Source organism: Trichosurus vulpecula, chromosome 1, assembly GCF_011100635.1.
Source record: "Trichosurus vulpecula isolate mTriVul1 chromosome 1, mTriVul1.pri, whole genome shotgun sequence".
NCBI classification, from domain to species: Eukaryota; Metazoa; Chordata; class Mammalia; order Diprotodontia; family Phalangeridae; genus Trichosurus; species Trichosurus vulpecula.
The window spans coordinates 233,878,803-233,903,816 of NC_050573.1; positions in this window are offsets into that span (position 1 = coordinate 233,878,803).

The window sequence follows — 25,014 nt, forward strand, 5'->3', positions numbered from 1 at the left end:
AGAAGACTTGTGCTATTTTACACAGATAAGTGAATAGAACCAAGGGAACAATTTATACAAGGACAACATTGTAAAGTAAAAATAACTTCAAAAGAGTAAGAACTCTGATCAATGCAATGGTGAATTATTTCTCCAAAAGGCCTATGATTAAGCATGTTTCTTACTTCTTTCTGTCATAACACTTGCCAGTGAGTTGATGAACTCAAAAGGTAGAATGAAATATGCATTTTTGGACATGGCCACCATGTGGATACATTTTGATTGACCAGACATAAGGTTTTTTTTTCCTTTCTCTTGTTTTTTCATTGGGGGAGAATAGGGAAAGTTAGAAATACTAACTATTTTTAGACATGGAAAATGTATAGATTTATTTTGCTTGACTATGCTTATTTTCTACAAAGAGTGTGTTTTTCTATATTTGGAGAGAGAGAGGAGCTAGTGATAATGTAACACAAAAAAGAAAAGAAAAGAAACAAAAGAAAGCCATTGAAGCACTTCTTTTAACGCACAGAAGAGAATGGAAGGAAATTCCAAAGTAGAGACAAACAGGGCTGCTTTGAATGTATTATATACTTCCAATTTTTTAAAAAGCAAGCTATATTTCAAAGACATTTGTAGTGTCAGTATCATTTTTTCTGTTCCATTGTGTATGTGAAAATATTCTTTCTTTGGTGTTTATTAAATTCAAATTTTTTAAAATTTAATTTGTAATTATTCCCTCACCTGTTTTGGACCTTTTATTTCAAAAAATGCAGAATGCCTTGAGGCTGGTAGTTATTAAGCTCATTTTATTTACAAATTTCCCAGCCTTCCACCTCTGTTCATCCAGTTTACTTTGGAGCTTGAATCAGAATATTATCAGTTAGATTTTGTGCTGCAATAATTTTTTTAATCACTTTATTATATCTATTGGGTCTTTATGGAAAAAAAAGATTGCTTGCATCTGGAATTTTGGCCCATTCCATTTCACAAGGAATTAGAGTTAAGATTTAGGATATGAGATCAAATAAAAGGGTTAAGGATGAAAATGGTTGAAAGAACAAGTACTATGTGGTCAGCATAAACAAGCAGGAAGGTTTGTGTATTTTTGTGTTGTTTTTCCTGTTTTCTTTGTTTACTAGTGGTTAAAATATAGAATCTCTGAAACAGATCAAGTATAAGCTATCTAAACTCTGTAAAGGATTTAGTGTTCTGTAATTAAGAGTAGTCTTTACGAACGATTTTAGCACTCCAAAGCAATTGTCTGTACGCCTCTCCGTGGAGTCTAAGCTGACTTAAAACTGCATATTATACATGTGAATCTAATATCAATAATACTAAAGAACTAAACCAAATACATTCAAATGAAGCACACATAATTTAGAAAGGTTGTCTGTCTAGTATCTTCAAATTAAATATTTTTAATAGTATTATCAACAGGTCATATACCATTTACTTGAACATTTGAAATAACACTAATATCATCCCTGCAGAATATTTAAGATACTTTATGGTAGGGACATATTAGTAATTGGTTTTGTCATTCCAGCCCCTTGCAGAGTGCTTTGCACATAGTAGGCATTTAATATGTAATTGTTGAATTGAATTAAATCATCTTGATTTTTGAAAAAACAATAATATATCATATGTCTTTCATATATCTGTACCTATAGATGCTATCATGCTGTACAGACAAATGTCTAGTGTTGCTAATTAGCATTAGGCTCAAGGACTGAAATTCATTTAAGGTCATGGGAAGATTTGAAATAAAGTTCATAATGATCATCAGTATTAGTACTACACTGTGTCAGATATTGATATCCATTTCATCATCACCATAATATTGGTAGACATAATGTAAAGGTTGCAAGTTGAGAAAAATGCTATTTAATGTTACATGTATTTATATTTAAAGATCATTTGTGATGCTAGCTGGCATTAGTCATACTTATAAGAAATTGAATATTTTGTATGGATCTGCCTAGTTTTCTCACTCGCTTTAGCTTTAGGCATTTTCCCCCATTTCTCTTTGCAGTTGTTGAGTTATTTCAGTCATGCACAGCCCTTTGTGACCCCATTTGGGATTTTCTTGGCAAAGATACTGGAATAGTTTGCCATTCCTTCTCCAGCTCATTTTACAGATGAGGAAACTAAAGCCAACAGGGTTCAGTGACTTGCCCAAGGTCACAAAACACAGTGTCTGAGGACAGATTAGAACTCAGGAAGATAGGTCCACTGCACCAACTAGTTGTCCTTCATTGCTCTTCACTGACACGTGTCACCAAATTCTCAAATACCATATTATTGAATATGGCTAAAAGATCTGATAAATTGCCCATGCCTTTGGAAGTGAGCACACTCATTTATCGTGTTTTGTCTTGATTTTGCTCTAGAACTATACAAAGGGAGCAATAAGTATCAATAATAACAGATAATATTTATGTAACACCTACTATTTTCTTAGTGCTTTATAGATAATATCTCATTTGAGCCTTACAACCATATGGGGCAGGTGCTATTATTATCCCCATTTTACAGATGAGAAAACCGAGGTAAATAGGGGCTAAATAACTCACCAGGGTCCCAGAGCTAGTAACTGTCTGAGGCCAGATTGAACTCAGGTCTTCCTAACTACAGGTCTACTGCTCTATCCACTGCACCAACTAGTTGCCCACAGCTTGAAATTTGATCACCATACCTGACTTGCTGCTTAGGGCAATTGCCTTCACACAGTCCTTCTTTGTGATTCTTAAATGGCACAACCAAATCAGAGGGCCAGCCACTGTTTTCAAACATTTTAATAAGAATTTTATTTTCCAAATGATTGAGCTTAGAATGAGACTGCTATCTCTAAAAGCAAAAAATAAACCTCAAATTGGGAATCTAGTAAGTGCTAAGTAGGTCAAGTTGGTGTTCCACAGTCTTTCTTTGGCTGTCCCTTCTTGCTACTATCTTTTTCTGACTGTGATTCAGTTTTCAGGAAGTCTATCTTAACATCACCAGCCATGGTGAGAGCTCTTTCCATCGGCAGCTCTCTTCACACAAGCAGCTACAACTGTTAAGGCAACAGCAGCTCAAGACTAAATTTACCCCTAGGGGATGATGGCACCTCTATGCATATTAAATTCTGCATATGGCTAAAATAAGTCCTCTATTAACTGTGTCTAATAGATAATAAAATGTCTCTTTGAATTTTTGAGTACTTTATCCATCACCGGAGGACTATTTTAATGCACATTATGTACTTCTTTATAGGGCAATGCCAAGCATAGCCAGTACAATTCATGTTCTTTGATTTGCTCAATTTCATTCAAATATAGATATTTAGCATCACTGCAACTCAGTTGTCTTTCTTGATCTAGTCCCAGGTTGACTTCAGTGATAATTCTTTTCTTTCCTTGTTTGCCACTTTTTTACCGTGGCTTCACATTTGGTGAGCCTTTCCTTAGAAATGCCTAGATTCAGATTGCATTTAATAATTAGCTATTCTTTTTTTTTTTAGTTTAAATCATTATTTATTTATTTAATATTTTTAGTTTTCAGCATTAATTTTCACAAGAGTTTGAATTACAAATTTTCTCCCCATTTCTACCCTCCCCTTCCCACTCCAAGATGGCATATATTCTGATTGTCCTGTTCCCCAGTCAGCCCTCTCTTCTGTCACCCCACTCCCCCCCATCCCCTTTTCCCTTCCTTTCTTGTAGGGCAAGACAGATGTTTATGCCCCTTTCCCCATATATCTTATTTCCTAGTTGCATGCAAAACCTTTTTTTTTTAACATCTTCTTTTAAAACTTTGAGTTCCAAATTCTCTCCCCTTTTCCCTCCCCACCCAACCTCTCTAAGAAGGCAAGCAATTCAACATAGGCCACATGTGTATCATTGTGCAAAACCCTTCCACAATACTCATGTTGTGAAAGACTAACTACATTTTGCTCCTTCCTATCCTATCCCCCTTTATTGAATTTTCTCCCTTGACCCTATCCCTTTTCAAAAGTGTTTGCTTTTGATTACCTCCTTCCCCCATCTGCCCTCCCTTCTATCATCCCCCCTTTTTATCTCTTTCCTCCTTCTTTCCTGTGGGGTAAGATGCCCAATTGAGTGTGTATGTTATTTCCTCCTCAGGTCAAATCCTATGAGAGCAAGATTCACTCATTCCCCCTCACCTGCCCCCTCTTCCCTTCCAACAGAACTGCTTTCTCTTGCCACTTTTATGTGAGATAATTTACCCCATTCTATCTCTCCCTTTCTCCCTCTCTCAATATATTCCTCTCTCATCCCTTAATTTGATTTTATTTTTTTAGATATCAACCCTTCATATTCAACTCACCCTGTGCCCTCTGTCTACACACACACACACACACACACACACACACATATATATATATATATATATATATATTGTATGTATATTCCCTTCAGCTACCTTAATACTGAGGTCTCATGAATTATACACATCATCTTTACATGTAGGAATGTAAACAAAACAGTTCAACTTTAGTAAGTCCCTTATGATTTCTCTTTCTTGTTTACCTTTTCATGCTTCTCTTGATCCTTGTGTTTGAAAGTCAAATTTTCTATTCAGCTCTGGTCTTTTCACTGAGAAAGCTTGAAAGTCCTCTATTGTATTGAAAATCCATATTTTGCCTTGGAGCATGATACTCAGTTTTGCTGGGTAGGTGATTCTTGTTTTTAATCCTAGCTCCATTGCCCTCTGGAATATCATATTCCAAGCCCTTCGATCCCTTAATGTAGAAGCTGCTAGATCTTGTATTATTCTGATTGTCTTTCCACAATACTCAAATTGTTTTTTTCTGGCTACTTGCAGTATTATCTCCTTGATCTGGGAGCTCTGGAATTTGGCAACAATATTCCTAGGAGTTTTCTTTTTGGGATGTTTTTCAGGAAGCGATCTGTGGATTCTTTCAATTTCTATTTTACCCTCTGACTCTGGAATATCAGGGCAGTTTTCCTTGATAATTTCTTGAAAGATGATATCTAGGCTCTTTTTCTGATCATGGCTTTCTGGTAGTCCAATAATTTTAAAATTATCTCTCCTGGATCTCTTTTCCAGGTCAGTGGTTTTTCCAATGAGATATTTCACATTGTCTTCTACTTTTTCATTCCTTTGGTTCTGTTTTATAATATCTTGATTTCTCATCAAGTCACTAGCTTCCACTTGCTCCAATCTCATTTTTAAGGTAGTATTTTCTTCAGTGGTCTTTTGGACCTCCTTTTCCATTTGGATAATTCTGCCTTTCAAGGCATTCTTCTCCTCATTGTTTTTTTGGAGCTCTTTTGCCATTTGAGTTAGTCTATTTTTTAAGGTGGTGTTTTCTTCAGTATTTTTTTTGGTTCTCCTTTAGCAAGTCATTGACTTGTTTTTCATGGTTTTCTTGCATCCTTCTCATTTCTCTTCCCAATTTTTCCTCTACTTCTCTAACTTGCTTTTCCAAATCCTTTTTGAGCTCTTCCATGGCCTGGGACCAGTTCATGTTTTTCTTGGAGGCTTTTGGTGTAGGCTCTTTGACTTTGTTGACTTCTTCTGGCTGTATGTTTTGGTCTTCTTTGTCACCAAAGAAAGATTCCAAAGTCTGAGTCTGAATCTGAGTCCGTTTTCGCTGCCTGGCCATGTTCCCAGCCAACTCTACTTGACCCTTGAGTTTTTCATCGGGGTATGACTGCTTGTAGAGTAGAAAGTACTTTGTTCCAAGCTTGAGGGGATGTGCTGTTGTTTTCAGAGCTATTTCTCACAGCAAGCTCTGCCACACCAGCACTCCTCCTCCCCCAAGAACCACCAACCCGGACCTGACCCAGATCTTAAGCAAGCTCTGCACTCTTGCTCTGAACCGCTACTTAATTCCTCCCACCAGGCGGGCCTGGGGCCAGAAGCAACTGCAACTGTAGTTCTGTAACCACACCGCTTCTGCTGCCCCTGGTGTGGTGGCCGAACCATGAACTCCTTTCACTCTATCTCCGCAGCTTTTCCCACTAACCTTCTCTGTTGTCTTTGGTGTTTGTGGGTTGAGAAGTCTGGTAACTGCCACAGCTCACTGATTCAGGGGGCTAGGCCCTGTTCCACCCAGCTCCTGATTTGGTTGGTCTGGGCACAGCCCATGCTGGGCTCTGCTCCACTCTGCTCCCAGCTCCATGCATGATAGACCTTACCTAGAGACCATACAGGCTGTGCTGGGCTGGAGCCCTGCTTTCCTTTGCTATTTCCTGGGTTCTTCAGTTCTAGAATTTGTTCAGAGCCATTTTTTATCGGTGTTTGGAGGGTCCTGGGGGAGAGCCCTATGGAAGTCCCTGCTTTCCAGCCACCATCTTGGCTGTGCTCCCCAATTAGCTATTCTTTTAAGACCTTTTTATTTTTAAATGCAAGAATCTCAAGAAATGTAACTTCTTTCTGCTATCATCCCTGTTATTTAAACCATGTGGTATATTTGAAAAGAACACCTGAAGATAGAGGAGGGCGGAGTGGAAGGCCCAATAACTCTTTAATTTTTTGAAGGATTATCATGGCATAGGAATCAGATTTGTTCCATTTTGGCTAAAAAGTTCTACCTGGAGCAATGAGTATAAGTTATAAGAAAGAAGATTTAGACTGTATGTAAAGCAGGGGGAGTGGGTGAATGGGGAGACTTCCTGATAGTTATTCAAAAGTATAATGGACTGACTTAGAAGACAGTGGTTTCCCTTTTACTCGATATCTTTAAGGAAAAACTGAATGACCACTTATTGCAAATATTATAGAAGTGATCCTTATTCAAATAAGAGTTATACAAGGTGCCCTCTAATATCATTTCAGACTCTGAGATTCCATGAGTCTGCTTTCTTGAAATTCACTTGAGGTATAGTACTGTTGTTTTTAATTGGCAGACTGCCCTTTTTGTATCTATGTCCCAAATGTATGTTTTCCCTTTGATCATTCTGCTTGCAGATTACCAGAATACAATGCAAAATACCATCAAAAATTCCATTTCCAAGTTGTGGAGAATTGTTGCAAAAGCATATTACTAGCTCTATAAAATGCAGATTTCTTTTAAAAATTACATTGATATTGTAGCTTTAAATATCAAGCTTTTCATCTGTTACCTCACCTGTCCATGTGAATGAAGATTGCTTAGCTACTGTGTCTAAGATGCTCTGGAGTCTGGGGGAATAGCATTCACAGGAGACCTGTGCTTCTCTGTCACAGTGGGATTGCATACTTCCTTGAACACAGACACAGCTTTGTGGACTGTGAACACCCAGGCACAGAAGTCAAATCAGCACTCCCAAATTGACTGCAGGGAAGGCTGCATCTTAGTAAAGAATCACTGGTGTATTGCAGAGCCTCTCCCCTCTTTTATTCCCCACCCCTCCCCGCCAGTTCCATCACAGTCTCACAGACTCCCACCCACATACATAAAATAGAGTGTTTTATGAAGCTGAGAATGTTGCAGAGCCTAAAATCCAGCAGAGTGTAATGGATGTGTGCAAAGCCAACTCCATCTATTTACATAACATAATGGACACAGGTGAGAAGGCTTGAGATCTATGCCTGCCCAGTGTGGTCATGTGTTGTCTTCCTGTGTCATAGAAAAGAAATCATAAGCAAGAATCTAATTGCTTATAAATCTAATTGCAACAAAACATATTTAAGTTGTTTAATGCCATATTTACTCTAGAATAGATTTTCTTAAATTCCAGGTTTTAGAGATTCTAGATTTTGCCAATACTAAAATTGTCTTCCATATAATTCTAAGGGAAACTTTGAAGATACTTTTGTCTCTAGAGATGCATTTTGTATCATATGATTTCAGAAATGTAATGCCATTGTAGACAGCATAATCCCTGGTCATTGGCCTAAACTCATGGCATAAAAGTGATAGATTGATATGGTTGTCTCAGTACCAGTAAGGCACATCTATCCCTTTCTCTATGCTCACACGACCATTACTCTAGTTTAGGCCACCATCCCTTCTCACCCGGACTTTTGCAGTGGCCTTCCAATTTGTCTGACTTGCTGCTTCAAGTCTTTTCTCTCTTCATTCATCCTTCACATAGCTGCCAAGCATTCAAATTGCTTCAGAGAGCACAACTCCAATGGTCTGGCCATGTTGTTCAAATGCAAAACACACACTTGCCAAAAAGGCTATTTTATGGAGAACTCACATAGAGCAAGTGTTCATATGGTGGTCAGAAGGAGTGATACAGGGAGACTCTCAAGAACTTTGGAATTGATTTGTGACATGGGAGACATTGGCACAGGACCATTCAGCATGGCATGCCCTCATCAGAGAAGTTGCTGTGCTCTGTGAGCAAAGCAGAATTGAAAGAGCAGGATGCACAAGTTTGGAGTATCCACCCCAAATGTTCACACAGTTTATTTGTGCCCGACCTATGGCAGAGCATTCCGAGCTTGTATTGGCCTGATCAGCTATAGTCAAATACATTGGATCTTGACTCAAGCATAGTGATGTCATTTTGGGCCTCTCTGAGAACAAAGGACAACAACCAATCAACCAGCTGCAAATATATATATACAAATATGTGTACATGTTGTCTCTCCCATTATTTCTTCCTTTAGAGCAAAGAGCATTTCACTTTTGTCTTTGCATCTCACGTACCTTGAAGAGTCCCTGGTACACAGTAAGTACTTAATCAATGCTTGTCAAATGACTATTATACATATGTTTTGCATGACTACACATGTATAACTTTCATTGAATTGCTTGCCTTCTCAATTGGGGGGGTAGGGAGGAAGGGAGAGAATTTGAAACTTAAAGTTTTAAAAACAAATGTTAAAAATTGTTTTTACATGTAGCTGGGAAAAAAATAAAATACTAAATAAAAAAATAAAAATGCTTATTGATATAGGAAATTGATAAAATTTGCAGATCACACAAAACTGGAAGGGATAGCTAATGCAATGAATGAAAGTTGTAATTATGTATGTATACATATGTGCATATGCATACGCACACATATAGCAGCTGAGTGTCACAGTGGATGGAATGCTGGGCCTGGAGTCAGGACTCATCATCCTGAGTACAAATCTGGCTTCAGACAATTGCTAGCTGTGTGACCACAAGCAAGTCACTTAAACCTGTCTGCCTCAGTTTCCTCATCTGTAAAATGAGCTGGAGACAGAAATAGTAAACTACTGCAATATTTTTGCCAAGAAAACCCCAAATGGGGTCACAAAGAATTAAATGTGACTGAAACAACTGAACAACAGCAATAACAAATGCATATATGTATCAATCATATAATATATGTATATATAACATGTAACATATAATATATGTGTGTATATATATGTATATATGGACACTAGATTGGGCTGATTAGATTTAATAAAGACAAATGCAAAATCTTACATTTCAGATTAAAAAGTAAAATATTCAAAATGTGGGAGACATGGGTAAACTATGGTTCACTTGAAAAAGACCTGGACCATGAATATAACACCAAAGAGTCAAATGAAAATGACAGCAAAATAAAATTCAAGCCTGCTCAAACATTTAGTAATTCACCTGTGCAGCAGTAAACATATGAAATTACGTATAAGGTGCATTTCATATGGGCAATCTCTGATATATGCGTAACATGCTATCATAATGTCTGCTTGTTAATCTTTCTACGTATATGCTATACCTTATAGTTAAATTGTAATTTAGTGTTATTGTTGTAGCTTGCTAGCTTTCTTTCGTTACAGCTTTTGATGATGGCTAGGTACTATGAACATGAATATACCTTTGAAACAGGCATGTGAAGTACCCCATATTTAGTTAGACATGCTGTCACTGCAGTAGCCTCCCACGTGATACTCTGCCATGTATACTATATGTCTTGTTAATATGTATTTGTTTATTTCAGTTTCAATGGTACTAAAGTTTGGTTACCTGAGATTCCAGGAAAATTACCCTTGGAAAGTTACCCTGTTGTTTCAAAATATTCTAAAGTTATAGGATTATTGTTGTTTTTAATACTTTAAAGTTACAGGTTTTCCATTTGCCCCAGCTGATCTTCTCGAGGGACTGCAAAGAATTTCTCCCCAGGGGAGGAATGTCACCTGAGCCACAAAGCCTCCGCTGGTGTGGAACCCGCTCCTCATTGGTGGAGATCAATGCCCCACACCTGTATGAAGGGGGGGTGGAGTTGGTGAGAGCTGGAGAGAAGAGAGATTCATTCTCTTAAGTCTCTTATCTCTGTAGTCTCTTGTATTCTTCGGTGTTTCTGACCTCCTTCATTGAAAGAGAAGATGCAGGGACTCTAGGAAGAAGCCAAAATGAGAGGAGCTAGCAGTCTCCATACGTACCTATCCTCAGCTTGCTATACTAGAGACTTTGGGGACCTGGAGTCAGGAAGTTATTGTCGCTGTTTAGTTGTTTCAGTTGTGTTTGCATCTTCATGAGCCTTTTGGGGAGTTTTCTTGGCAGGGGTAATAGAGTGGTTTGCTATTTCCTTCTCCAGCTCATTTCACAGATGAGGAAACTGAGGCAAACAAGGCTAAGTGACTTGCCCAGGGACACACAGCTAGTAAATATCTGAGGCCAGATTTGAACTCATGAAGATGAATCTTCCTGACTCCAGGGTGGGCACTTTATCCGCTGCACCACTTAGTTGCTCCAATGGCTTCACTGACTCAACAAAGACCTGAGTTCAAATCTGGCCTTAGACCACTCATTAGCTCTGTCACCCTGGGCATGACAGTTAGCCTTTGTCTCCCTCAGTCTCCTCACCTGCAAAATGGGAATGATACCAACATCTACCTCCTAGAGTTGTTGTGAGGATCAAATGAGACAATAGGTGTGAAGCACTCAGCATGGTGCTTTAAGACTGCAGGAGCTGTAGAAATGTTATTTTATTATTATTTTTACTAACTGATCTCTGGACAAATAAAGTATTCCTGTATTTAGTAGTGTATGTACAAACAGGGATATCCAAAGCCAGGGCACTCACTGCCCTAATTTTTTCACAAAAAAAGAATAGAGGCTGGTGGATGCTAGGACCAAAACCACAATCTAAAGCTAGGGAACGAGACACAAAGTGAACCAATGAAGCGAAGGCAAGTCATTCTTTCTTTCACTCATTTAACAAATATTTATTGAATACTTGCTGTGTGTAAAGCACTCCTCTAGGCACTGTGGGAGAAAGCAGACTAGGCTCTGTGTGGGATAAAAGCATGTATAAGATGTCAAAGATGGATGATGGAATAGAACCTCTGCCCGTGAGAATATTGTCTAGATAAGGAAACAAAGCATGTGCAGAGTAACTATAAGACAATAAATAATAAGTGACACATGAATGACATAGACAAGCAAAATTTAGATGAAGGAGAAAATTGCTTCCCACCAGGATGAGGGAAGGTTTCGTTGCAGAAAGGCCATTTGAGTTTGTGATCTCTTTCTTCAAACCTCCCAGGCCTCTCTGTTTGACTAGTCTTATGCACTTAAACATGATGTAACTTGTAATATTGTTATTTGTGTATCTATCACATTCCCCGCCCCCTTCTTCATGCATACTAGACAAAAAGTTCCTTGAAAACAGAGAGCATTTCATTTTTTCATCTGTATTCTTAGCAAGAAACAGTCTGACAGTAAATAAGGAGTCAGCCTTAGAGTCCAAAAGACCTGAGTTCAAGTTTTGCCTCTGACACATTCTGGCTTTGAGACTGGGTAAATTACTTAACTTCTCAGTGCCCCTAGGAAATTTCTAAGTCCATAAATGACAGACTTCCCAGTCTGCATCAGTGGGAAGAATTTCCAAATTTGGAGTACCATATGTGTACTTAACAGCAGGTCCAACTGCCCCCACTAAAAAAACTAACAAAAAACAACTCCTCAATGTATGTACCTTTGTTATTGAGCTGTCGTGTCTGACTCTTCATGACCTTGTTCTGGAGTTTTCTTGGCAAAGATTTTCCTTCTCCAGCTCATTTTACAGATGGGGAAACTGAGCGTTAAGTGAATTGCCCAGGGTCACACAGCCAGTAAGTATCTGAGGCTTCCTTAACAAAACCAACAAAGGCCAAACATGTAACCTGGAAGTCACCAGCCAGAAGTGTTAGAATCAATCCTTAACAATTGAAGTAACTTATCTCGCACAAATTCCTTGTTGCCTTGTCCACCTTGTGGGCCCAGTGTAGCAATGACTGGACCCATTGGGTGCAGCCTATCTTGGAGGCAGGAACAAGATTAATGGTCACTAATATTTGCTGCTCCCTGTCTCCTAGCTTCAAGGAAAGCAGAAGTGGGGTAAATGGAAGTGGTTTTTAAATTATTTTATTGTCCCAATATTTTATATTTTTATGTTATCTGGAAAACCTAAATGAAGATCTGACTTACTAGTTGTGTGACCTTGGACAAGTCACTTAACCTCTGCCTGCCTCAGTTTTCTTAACTGTAAAATGTGAATAATAGTAGCACCTACCTCAAGATTGCTGTGAGGATCAAATGAGATATTTGAAATTACTTAACACGCTGCCTGGCACGTAGTAGGTACTTAATAAGTGCTTGTTCCCTTCCCTAGGCTAATACAGCATCAGGAGCTCATAGATATTTCTAAAACACTGAGCTTGGGGACAACTTGCTCAAATAATACCTCTGACCTCATAGTCATCTTTGACTTATCCATATCTATTCAAACCTCTATACAGTGTATCAACGAATCGTCACCAAGTCCTGGCATTTTTCCTACAAAACATCTCCCACATTTATCTCTTCTTCTCTGTTTCTACCCTTAGTGCATGTGATCAATATCCAGATAGATAACCAGATTCCAGGCACTCCCATTCTAGTGCATCCTACCCATGTTAATGCTCAATAATTATTTTTATCTAGAGCCTACTATGTGCCAAGCTCCATGCTAAGCACTTTACAAATATTATCTCATTTGATTCTCACTAAAACCCTGGGAGGTAGGTGCTATTGGTCCCCATATTACAGATAAAGAAACTGAGGCAGACAGAGGTTAAATGACTTGCCCAAGGTCAAACTGATAAGTATCACACAGTTAATAAGTATCTGAGGCTGAATGTGAACTATCGTCTTCCCAACTCCAAGACTAGTACTTATATCTAGTTCTTAGAAAATTGGTAGTTATCAAAAGAATCAGTAGGCTTGCTGTCCTAAAAAGAATAAGCAATTTTACTTAAGTCTGTTGCCTTTTTAGGTGTTCCCTTAGGCAGCCGCGTGCCTCAGTAAATAGAACTCTGGGCCAAGAATCAGAAAAACCTAAGTTCAAATCCAGCCTCAAATACTTACTAGCTGTGAAACCCTGGGCAAGTCACTTAACCTCTATCTGCCACAGTTTCTTTATTTGTAAAATGGGGATTATAATAACACCTGTCTCCCATGCTTATTATGAAGTTTAAATGAGACAATAACTGTAAAGCACTTTAGCACTGTGCCTGGCACATGGTAGGCACTTAATAAATGCTTGCTTGTTCCCTTTCCAAATTCCTTGGGAAGTCAGGGGTCATGCTTCAAGTCATTTAGCAAAATAAAATGTAAAAGGGAATGCCAATGCATCATGGTGTGGTTGTAAAATGAGAGGGTGAGATGTGATCATCTCTAAGGTCCCTTCTAGAACTCAGTATGGTATCTTTTAAAAACCTACTGCATATTGACCAGCATGTAATCAACACTGTGATGTTTCCAAGTCTATTTTCTCCCCTATCACAACATTCAGATAATCTCTCAGTATAATGGTGCGGGTTGGTAAGTGTTGAGGATCCTGGTGAGAGGTGTGTTTTTTTCTTCTTATAAATGTCAGTTTTCGCATCTTTAAAATGTAGGCTTATATTATTAAAAACTCCTGAAACATTTCTCATTTCTTTCTGTCCTCCCCCTCATGTTTAACACCTGTGCTAATTATCTGAGAGATAAGGAAAGTAGCTGGGTAAGTGAAATTTGCCTGTGCTGACAAATCAGATAGTTGTAATGAGAGAAAGAAACAATCCACAGAGAGGCTGGGGAGCTGGGCAGAAAGCAAGAAGTCCCACTGGACTTAGGATGGATGGTAAAATGACTAGCCATAGCTTTGAGTTGGCTAACACTATACACTAGAGATGCATAGTAGACACACAACAGTCAGAATTTATATAGCATTTTAAAGGTTTGCAAAGTGTTTTACATGTCATCTCATTTGATCCTCACAACAACTCTGTGAGGTAGCTGTTATTTTATCCTTATTTTATAGAAGAGGAAACTGAGGCTGAGATGTTACGTGACTTCTCCAGAGTCACACAACTAGTGTCTGGGGGTAGGATTTAAACTCAGGTCTTCCTGACTCCAAGGAAAACATTTTAGCCCCTGTACCACTTAGCTGCCAACAAATCAACTATCATTTGAGGCAATGAATATAAAACTAAGCAAGACTTTCAATAAAGTTGTAATTATACTTTTCTGTGAAGAATATTAAAAAGATTATTACCTCTTTAGATTATTACTGTAAGGCAGTAAATAATGAAAGATGTGAGTTCTTTCAATTAACACTATCTCTTCCTTTTCTGTCTTACCACAATATATAAGCCTTTGAAGACAAATGGATATTCCTATCCTTTATCTCTCCAGACTTCACATTAGATTCTTCCCTTCTCCCTTTTCCCATGACAAGATCCCCACCACTCACTCACCCAAGGAGATAGATCTTAATCAGAAATCCAGGCCTCAGTCCAGGCCATTGGAAATCTTAGTCTCTGCCTCAGCCTTGGTGTTGTTGAATATTAGGTAGTGGACCATTTAAACCTCTAGTCTCTTGCTTTATCAAAATGTGGAGGAGTTAGATTGCTTAAATTACACATTTACAATAATCAAAAGCTGCTTATAGAAACAAAAGTCAATCTTTTCTTTCTTTTTTTGTGAGGCAACTGGGGCTAGAAGACTTGCCCAGGGCCACACAGCTAGTAAGTGTCAGGGTCTGAGGCCAAATTTGAACTCGAGTCTCACTGACTCCAGGGCTGGTACTTTATCCATGCCTCTACCTAACTGCCCTCCCCCTTTTTAGTTGATTTATTTTAAGCTTAAATACACAAGAAAAGAAAAATAAACATTATAAACTTAAATACAAAATAAGAAAAGAAACAAAAGCATTACCACGTGCACAGCCGAGCACAAGAGAAGATTCAAAGTATACAACAATAAATTTCCATTTCAAGAAAGCCTATATAATAAACACTATACATTGTGGTCAGAGTTGTCCATCTTTTCTTCGCTTCTTTGTAAGCTTTCTTTTCTTCTTGGCTGTGCGCTTTTTTACTTTGTCCTTTTTTCCTCCCTTTCTCCCCCCCCTCATTCTGCAAGAAGGCTACAATTAAGTGCGGACAGATATAGATATAGATGCAGATATAGATATATATATATATACACAGATGTCTATGTAAATATAGATATGTATATACACACATATGTATGTGTATATATAGACATACATATATGCAAAACATATACATAAATACATACACATGTATACATACATATATATATACACCTACATCAATATACTTACATACATAGACATAGACATCTCTAATCATACTCATGTACTATACATATAATCATAATCATAATCATACACATACATTCATGTGCATCTAGGTAAGACCATACTATATTTGTGTGTCCTCTTTCTCTAAGGGTGGATAATATCTTCCTTAATAAGTCCAAATCTTCCCATATCTTTAAAAGTCAATCTTTTCAATGCCAGAGTTCTCCCAGGGATGCTGTATGACTTGAATCATGGAGCAGCGTAGGCACTTACGAGTAACTAAAGGCAATGAAGGGCCCCATGGTAGATTCAAGTGGGCCATAACCTAGAATTAGTTATGACATGTGCATGAAAAGTCACATAAAAGGGCATCATTAAGGATATATGTGATTTTAAATGTAGGTATGAGGGGACAGCAGATAGAACACAGTGCCCCGGATACCACAGTGCCTGGCATATAATAGGTACTTAATAAATATTTATTGACTGACTGAGCTAGGACAAGAAAGAAGGAAACTGAGGCTCAGAGGTACTATTAGCTAGCATTTATAAATTAATTTAAAGTTTTTAAAGGACTTTACATCTCATTTTATCCTCACAACAACCCTGGGATGTAGGTGCCAGGGGTACACCACTAAAAATGTCCTGAAGCAGGATTTGAATCAATTACTCTTGGTTTCAGAACTTATACTTTATCCTCTATGACACATTGCCTCTAGAAGAAGAACTCCAAGAAGAACTTGGACAAAAATCTCATGCAGAACGAAAGGATAAAGAGGTTACAAACTGTATATGTGTATGTGTGTATATGCATTTATGTGTGTGTGTGTGTGTGTGTGTATAAATAGAGAGACAGATGAGAGAGAAGGGGGAGAGAGAGAGAGAAAGAGAGAAAGAGAGAGAAAGAGAGAGAAAGAGAGAGAGAGAGAGAGAGAGAGAGAGAGAGAGAGAGAGAGAGAGAGAGAGAGAGAGAGAAGGAGGGAGGGAGTCAGGGCTCCATCAAAGTGCCAAAGCAGTTGGACTGCAGACATCCACAAGGTGGTGGATCAGATCTATAAGATTTGAAGTGGGAAGAAACCATCTCACCCAATCCCTTCGTTATAGGGATGAATTAAATGAAACTCAGTAAGGCTAACGGAGATGTCCAAGGTCACACAAATAGCACATTGTAACCTGAGATTAAATTAATGTCTTCTGACAAATTTTATGATCTTTCCACCAAATAATTTTGCCAGGAGCATCACTACTGTTCTTTGCTGTACCTAATTCAGCCATAGACTCTTATAACTATAATGGGCCTTACAGTAGATATCACCTAATGCAGTATGAATCCCTGGTCAGGTATATTCTTTGCATAACCTTGATTTCTCTTGATGATCTTGGTGCTTCATATAAATGCTTATTGATTATCTTTCTTCTATTTCCATCCGCATGAATCTCAAATCTGATGTGATATGAAGCCATTCTCCCTTAAGCTTTTCTTCTCTGTCCTTGGATCGCTTCTCACCTTTTCTCTCTTTAATAGGAAACTTAGGGGATGTCCATCAACTTAGAAATAGTTGAATACAGTGTAGCATACAAATATGCTACAGCACTATAAGAAATGAGGAAATAGATAATTTCAAAAAGACAATGAAAACTTGTATGAACTGATGCAGAGTGAAACAGGCACAAGGAGAATAATTTATACTATAGCAGCAATATTATAAAACTGAACAATTTGAGGACTTCTATGAACTGAAGAATGAAATGAACAGAAACAGAACAATTTATATCATAACAATAACACTGTAATAACAAATAACTTTGAAAACATAAGAACTGTGATCGATACAATGACCACTCATGATTTCAGAGGATGATTAAACATGCTCTCTGTGACAGAAAAGTGATGGATTTGGAGAATATATATATATATATGCATATATATATGTATGTATATGTGTGTATATATACACACACAGCCATTGAGGACTTTTTTGCTTGACTATGCATATTTGGTTTAAGAAATTGATTTCTTTTTCTTTTTTATTCAATGGGGTGAGAAGGAAAGAGAAAAGATTTCTGTTGATTTATTTTTATTAGACAGTGGAATGTTGCAGATATGGAATGTTACATGCACTTTCAGGTGAGATCACTTTATTATTGGTTTTAATTAAATGCTTTACTTTGTCACAAGATATCTCTCATGAAGTGAGAGTAATCTAGACATGTAATTTCAAAACAAAATACAACCAAAAATGAAGATGATGATGATAATGATCAAGGAGAAAGAGAAAGAAGAGTTGGAGAAGGAGGAAGAAGAAGAAGAAGAAGAAGAAGAAGAAGAAGAAGAAGAAGAAGAAGAAGAAGAAGAAGAAGAAGAAGAAAAGAAAGTAGTAGTAGAAGAAGAAAGTAGTAGTAGAAGAAGAAAGTAGTAGTAGAAGAAGAAGGGGAAGAAGGAGGAGGAGGAGGAACAGGAGGAGAAGGAGGAGGAGGACCAATGAAATGTCTGATGGCAACTTTGTATAAGGTCTTCTGGTTGCTTTCTCACCATCATAGGTAAATGGAGCACCAGTTTCAAAGGAAGATTTCTTTTATTCTTTCTTCACTGTATGTCAGTGTATGAGGTTGATATATGACGGGTCTGGTACCTAAGTATCAAAATTATAATAAAAGCCAAAGTCAAATGTTGCCTCACTATCTCTATACCAAATTTCTTTAAGACTATCTAAAGATGCTGTCTTTGACTGAGGAATAACTTTGTGAAAAGTATGAGGTGGGAAAAATAGCCTTCATCTGAATGTAAGAAAATAATCTCAAGACAAAAAGAAATTTCTTGTGCCAGGAACCTTTTGCTCCTACTCTCATAAGCAGAATGTTAACGAGTTCCCCTCCCCAAAAAAATACTGTTTGGACTTTGTGAGCCAGTCATTTATTTTGAAGGTATAAGAAAATCTTTTTTAAAAAATTAATTTTTTAAGGGGAGAAAAGAATTTATTCTGGGAAGTTACTTTTCTATTGTGACCAGTATCACACATAGTATTCTAAAGGAGGTCACTATGTTACTGGGGGCAGAGGGGTAAAAAGAGAAATAAAAATCTCAGTTGCAGCCTTCTATAGACTGCCCCAAGGAAATTAAGCTGTGACAAACATCTGGTAAGGCCTTTGCCATGTGAACATAAAGAAGCAAACACAAGCTTTGGCAACAAACTCACAATGTCCTGGCCTGAGACTTGAGCCCTGGTTTAAATCCAAGATCCCTAGGACTCACCAAAAAAATGAGGAGACTGAAATGTGGAATCCAAATGAGAAACTGGCCTCCACAGACATTTGTTTTCATGCCCTGGTTCATTCAGCCATGAACGCTTACCTGGAGAGCAATCTGAGAAGCATCAGTCTAATCTGCACTATCTGTCTGAGCTCTTTGAAGTGTACAAAGAGGAAATCAGAGACAAATGTAGTGTTTGCCTGGCACTGGCTCCTCTTTGCATTCAAGTGACGGATGTGGAAAGTTGCTGGATTCACAAAAGGCTCACCTGCTCCCTCTTGTTTGAGGATGGTGCTACTGGAACAGGTGATTGAGCGTGTTCTCAAAATTGGAAGGTACTTAATTGCTTGCCTTGCAAAAATGGTCTGGATTTTTTTTTTAATCTAGCTAAAACCAAATGGGCTCTAGCCTTGTAGTTTTTGTTGGATTCTTTTGTTGGGTTTGGGGGTTTTTTGGCATTTGGAACTATAATTACAGGACAAAATAAGAGAAACAGCTGTTACCCAACCCTTCTAAGCCATGAGGAATTAAACAGTGTCACTCTTTTAATGTTCAAGTTCAAAGAAATCTGTGTTATTTCACTACTAACATTATGACTCCTCCACTATGGTCATCATTTAATGCCCCCTCGTGGTGTGGACTCCCCAACTGTGATTCCCAATCTCTGAGTGTCATCTGAGGATGAGCCTTAGATCAAACAGGCTCATTACCAGAAGGCTGGCCACTAGGTGATAATTATATTGGCTGCAGCCGATCACCAGGCAGCTCAGTGGCACAATAGATAGTGCACTGGAGCTAAAGTCAAGAAGACCTAAATTCAAATCGAGTCTCAGATATTTACTAGTTGTGTCACTCTGGACAAGTCACTTTACCTCTGCTTCAGTTTCCTCAACTGTAAAATGGGAATCGTAGTAGTACATATCATTTAAAGAAGGTACCTAGCACAGCCATCCCATCATCTCTCACCTGGCTGTATTTGTGGACTTCGTAGGAATGCTATCAGCCTGCAAGATCCCATTAACTTTGAAATTCACATCTCTTCAGCACCCTCTGCCCCTGAGCCCCTTCCTCCCTCTGACTGGAGAGGTTGAGGGTGGAGAGCAGAGAGCTTCTCCCAGATTCCCCTACTTAAGGAGGGCAGTCAGGCGCAGCTAGGTAGCCCAGTGGATGGAGCTCCAGCCCCAGGCCTGGAGTCGGGATGATCTGAATTCCAATTTGGCCTCTGATACTTACCAGCTGTGTGAGTTACTTAATCCCTATTTGCCTCAGTTCCTCATCAGTAAAATGCGGACACACTAGAGAAAGGAATAGCAAACCGCTCCCGTATCTTTGCCAAGAAAACCCCACAGACCTGGTATCATGAAGAATGAGCCACAACTGAACAACAACCACAACCCAACAACCCAGGGCAGCCATCTCATCATTTCCCACCTGGCTGCCCTCCTCTGTACTTTATCACCCCCTGCCCCTTTCAGTTTCTTTTTATGTACTCTCTCCCTCATTAGATTATGAGCTCCTTAGGGGCAGGGACTGTCTTTCGCCTCTCTTTGTATCCCCAGTGCTTAGCACAGAGCCAGGAACATAGTAGGTATTTAATAAATGTCTATTTACTGTCTGACCAAAGACAGAAATAGTGCATTGTTGGAGCTGTACTAGGAGCTTTTCTGCTGGAGTGTGATCTCTGCTGTCATTACCTTTGAGAGCTCAGGATCACGAGCACAGACCAATGAGGAATGGAAAAAAAGTCTTTGTGGCATGTAAGAAAGCATGGATGTGATGCTACCAGCAGCACTGGAGGGAATAGCCACATCGGTTAGGTCAGAGATTCATTGCAGCATTGGAGTACAGGAGAAATCTAATATTAATAAAATCAGTCTTCTGACTAGCTCTATGCTTCTAAGTATAATCTATATAAAATGAAAACTGAACTTGGAGAATAAATATAGATGATCATTCAAAAGTACCGTGTTCAAAATGAAAATTTTAAGATGCTTTAGCAGTTTCAGGCTCTCTTGACTTACCATATGGATGAACAAATGAAAAAATGAATGAATGAAAGAAAAAGTGTGCAGTGTTAAATATTAGGAATACAAATAGAAAAGCAAGACAGTCTCTATTCTTGGGAAGTTCACTTTGCGATGAGGTCAGGGTAGCAGGAGAATAACATAGACATGGAACTAGCTGTGAGTCAGATGGAGAGGCCCCATGACCCGTGAGTCGCAATGACAAAGCAAATGGTAATGCATCTTTTTTAATATTATTTCCATTGATAAAACCATTTCTATTTGTGATGGTGAACATTTGACAGTGCTAAAGGTCTCAGTGGCAAGAACTTTCTTTTCTGGGGAGACAGAGGCTGAAGTACCTGCAGCGAGAGTTGCCAAGTCACATCTCCACAAAAGCTGGAATAAAGGCCATTCCCCATCTCCTTTCTTACCCAGCCTTAATCACTGAATGGGCATTGCCTCAGTGGAATTGAGACCTGTTAAAGACCTCCCACTATATCTGGGGCCCACTAAAGGTCTCCCACTACATCTGGGGCCATCTCCAGTTGTTCTGATCTATATCTGGCCACTGGACCCAGATGGCTCTGGAGGAAAGAGTGAGGCTGGTGACTTTGCACAGCCCTGCCTCACTTAAATCCAATTCACTTGAAAGTCAAGACATCACCTCCCTGATATAATGGTCCTCTGCAAGAATGAAGGACAAACACCAACAACAATCCTAGACTGTGGTTAAATTCTCAATTATTGTTTCAAGGAAAGGATGTTTACAAAGAAAAGAAATACCTTCAAGCTACAGGCCATTATAATGCTGATGACCAAATTAGTTTCAGTAAAGGAATCTAAGGGCAACCTCAATCTAGACAGTCTAAATGGTGTCTAAATCAATCTCTAATCTCTGGTAGGCTGAATCTAATCACAGCCAGCAATATCAGCTCTCAGTTATAAAAATAGTTACATTATGATAACTGCCATTTAAAAGTTTATCATGTGTTTTCCTAGAAATAACCCTTTAAGGCAGTAATACCAGACCTCAATTTCCCTATTTGTAAAATGAGAGGTTTAGACTAGCTAATGTCTAATGTTCTTTCCAGCTCTATAATCCAAAGTGAAGAAACTGAGGCTCAGAGATATTTAAGTGACTGTCCCAGCTCCTCTCCAACAGAGCTAATAAATTGCCAAACCTGAGACTTGCTCGAGCTTCTAATACCAAGTTTAAGTTGTATTAAGCAGAAGACTGTCCAAAACTTGACTCTTATACCTTTTACCAGGGGCAGCTAGGTGACACAGTGAATAGAGTACCAGCCCTGGAGTCAGGAGGACCTGAGTTCAAATCCAACCTCAGACACTTACTGTGACCCTGGGCAAGTCACTCAAACCCCATTGCCTCCAAAAACAAAAAAACCTTTTGCCAAGAAACTGAGATATGGTGAGGTCCCATTAAAATTAAAGGAAAATGAATTAAGGTCTACTCTCCCGACCATAGAAATTAAAAAAAAACAAGAGTCAATAACAATGTCATGGGGATTGTTTTTAGGTGATATTGACATACTAAAAATCAAATACTGAAGCACCAAGAAGAAGATGCTCTGGCCTTTGATAGAAAATAGAATCAAAAGACTAAATTTAAACTATTGAAAGTTAATCCAGCCATTGACCCAGGAAAGCAATTATATAGTAAGCCTCTGACTAAAAATTGGGATGAGTCTGTTTCATTAAATTAAGGTTTAATTTTATGTTCAAAAGTCTTTAAAATTCAAAAAAGCACACAACTATATTAGCTGGAAGGAAGCTATGAATAAAGAACTCTGATAGCTATAAAGTAGAGGTTATTTTTGCCTTGCTGTTCAATGAGAAGACTAAATCTTAAGGAAAAGGTAACAACATTATACCTGGTTGTAATGAACTGATAATAAAGTGATACCCTATTTCAATTACAAAATTCACCAAAGAAATTGTAAATCCAAAACATGACTGTTAGTATATTTTTCCTACACTGGAAGCTTCGTGAAAACATGGTCACATAGCTAGTATGCATTAAAGGTGGTTCTAGACTACAGATTTTCATGACTTCATGTCTGGCCATCTACCCACCTTGTAATACTGCTTCTCTATTTCTTCCAGGGTAATTCTCCTAACAAAACTTAGCAGTGTGCTTACTGGATGGAAGACTGGCCCCAGTCAGGAAGGCTGGCATTCAAATCCAGACTCTGAAATATACTTGCTATGTGACCCTGGGTAACAAATTCAGACCCTGATATGTGCTTGCTATGTGACCCTGGATAAGTCATTTAACATCTCAGTGGTTAGGTGACTGTAAGTTGTAGTTGTACAACAGTTACTGATTTGAATTGAAGAGGATTTTTCATTTTTTGTGAGTCCCTAGACCAATGAAATCACAGGTCTGGATGAGAATGGAGGGGAAAAAGAGAGAGACAGAGAGACAGAGACAGCAACAGAGACAGAGAGAAGGATCTAACAAATAAATTTTTTATGATGCCTTCATTTTACTGAAAGAAAGGTAGCACATCTCTTTCCTGTTGCTAATCAGGAGTAGCTTTTAAGTACTTTCTTTCCTTTTCCAAAAAGAAGACACACTACATTCAATCCTATGAGTTTACCTAATTTAGTCCCAAGAAATGAAGAAAAGACAAGGGAGAATGGGTCAAAAAGTATTTGCAACAGCTAATCAATTGGCATATCTTTTGCACCTAATACCTCGGTGGTTGGCTTGTAATGAATGTTTTCTTGATTTGGAGGCTGTGATCTTGCATAAATTGTAAGCTAGCCATGAGAATGCCACTGCGTGTATATTATAGGATCTAATTAAAAGCAAGAAAGAATTTTCCAGAAAGATAGAAGACCCTTGGCCCCGTGTAGTATGTTATTTGGAAAGACTGTCTTTTGAGGATACTTATTCAAAAAATAAACTCAACAATGTTTCTTTTTGACCCAAGGAGTAGCAATGATAAGGCATTAAGTAACATAAAGGATTCTGCCATCGGCCATAAACCTTGCTGACCACTACAGTTTCGCCTCAGGCATCAGATCCTTCTTGGAACTGATCCTGGAAACTCTGCCCTTAGCAAAAGTCATCCTGTTTCACTAATTTCTTTTTAATATTCTTTTAAAATTATTTTGTTAAATATTTCTTAATTACATGTAAATTTTTAGCAATTATTTTATAGAACTTTGAGTTTCAAATTTTCTCGCCCCTCTTGTTCTCCCCTTCTTGAGAAAGCGAGCAATTTGATATCGATTACACATGTGAAGTCATGCAAAACATATTTCTATATTAGCCATGTTGCAAAAGAAAACACAAACAAAGTAAAACAATAAAACTAAAGAAAGCAAAAAAAAACGCTATGCTTCAATCTGCATTCAGAGTTCATCAGTTCTTTCTCTGGAGGTAGATAGCATTTTTTCATCATAAATCCTTTTAAATTGTGTTGGATAATTGTCTTGATCAGAGTATCTAAGTTTTCCACAGTTGATCATCCTTACAATATAGCTGTTACTGTGTACAATGTTCTCCTGGTTCTGCTCACTTCACTCAGCATCAGTTCATATAAGTCTTCTCAGGCTTTTCTGAGACCATCTTTCTCATTATTTCTTATAGCACAATAATATTCCACCACAATTCTATACCACAACTTATTCAGCCATTCCCCAATTGATGGGCATCTCCTTGATATCCAAATCTTTTCTGTCACAAAAAGAGCTGCTATAAATATTTTTGTACAAATAAATCCTTTCCTCTTTAATCTCTTTGGGATACAGATTTAGTAGTGGTATTCCTGGGGCAAAGCGTATGCACAGTTTTATAGCCCTTTAGGCATAGTTCCAAATTGTTTTCCAGAATAGTTATACTAGTTCACAACTCCACCAAAAATGCATTAATGTCCCATTTTTTCCTCATCCCCTCCAGCATTTACCATTTTCCTTTTGGGTCATATTAGCCAGTCTGATAGGTATGAGGTGATATCTCAGAGTCATTTTAATTTGCAATTCTCTTATCAGTAGTGATTTAGAACATTTTTTTATGACTATTGATAGCTTTGACTTCTTTTGAAAACTGCCTGTTCATATTTTTGACATTTATTAACAAGAAATGGTTCTTATTTTTATAAATTTGGCTCAGTTCTCTATGTATTTGAGAAATGAGGCCTTTATTAGAAAAACTTGCTGTAATATTTTCCCCCCAGTTTCCTGTTTTCCTTCTAATTTTGGCTGCATTAGTTTTGTTTATACAAAAGCTTTTTAATCACATGTAACCATCTATTTTACTTTCTGTAATCCTCTCTAT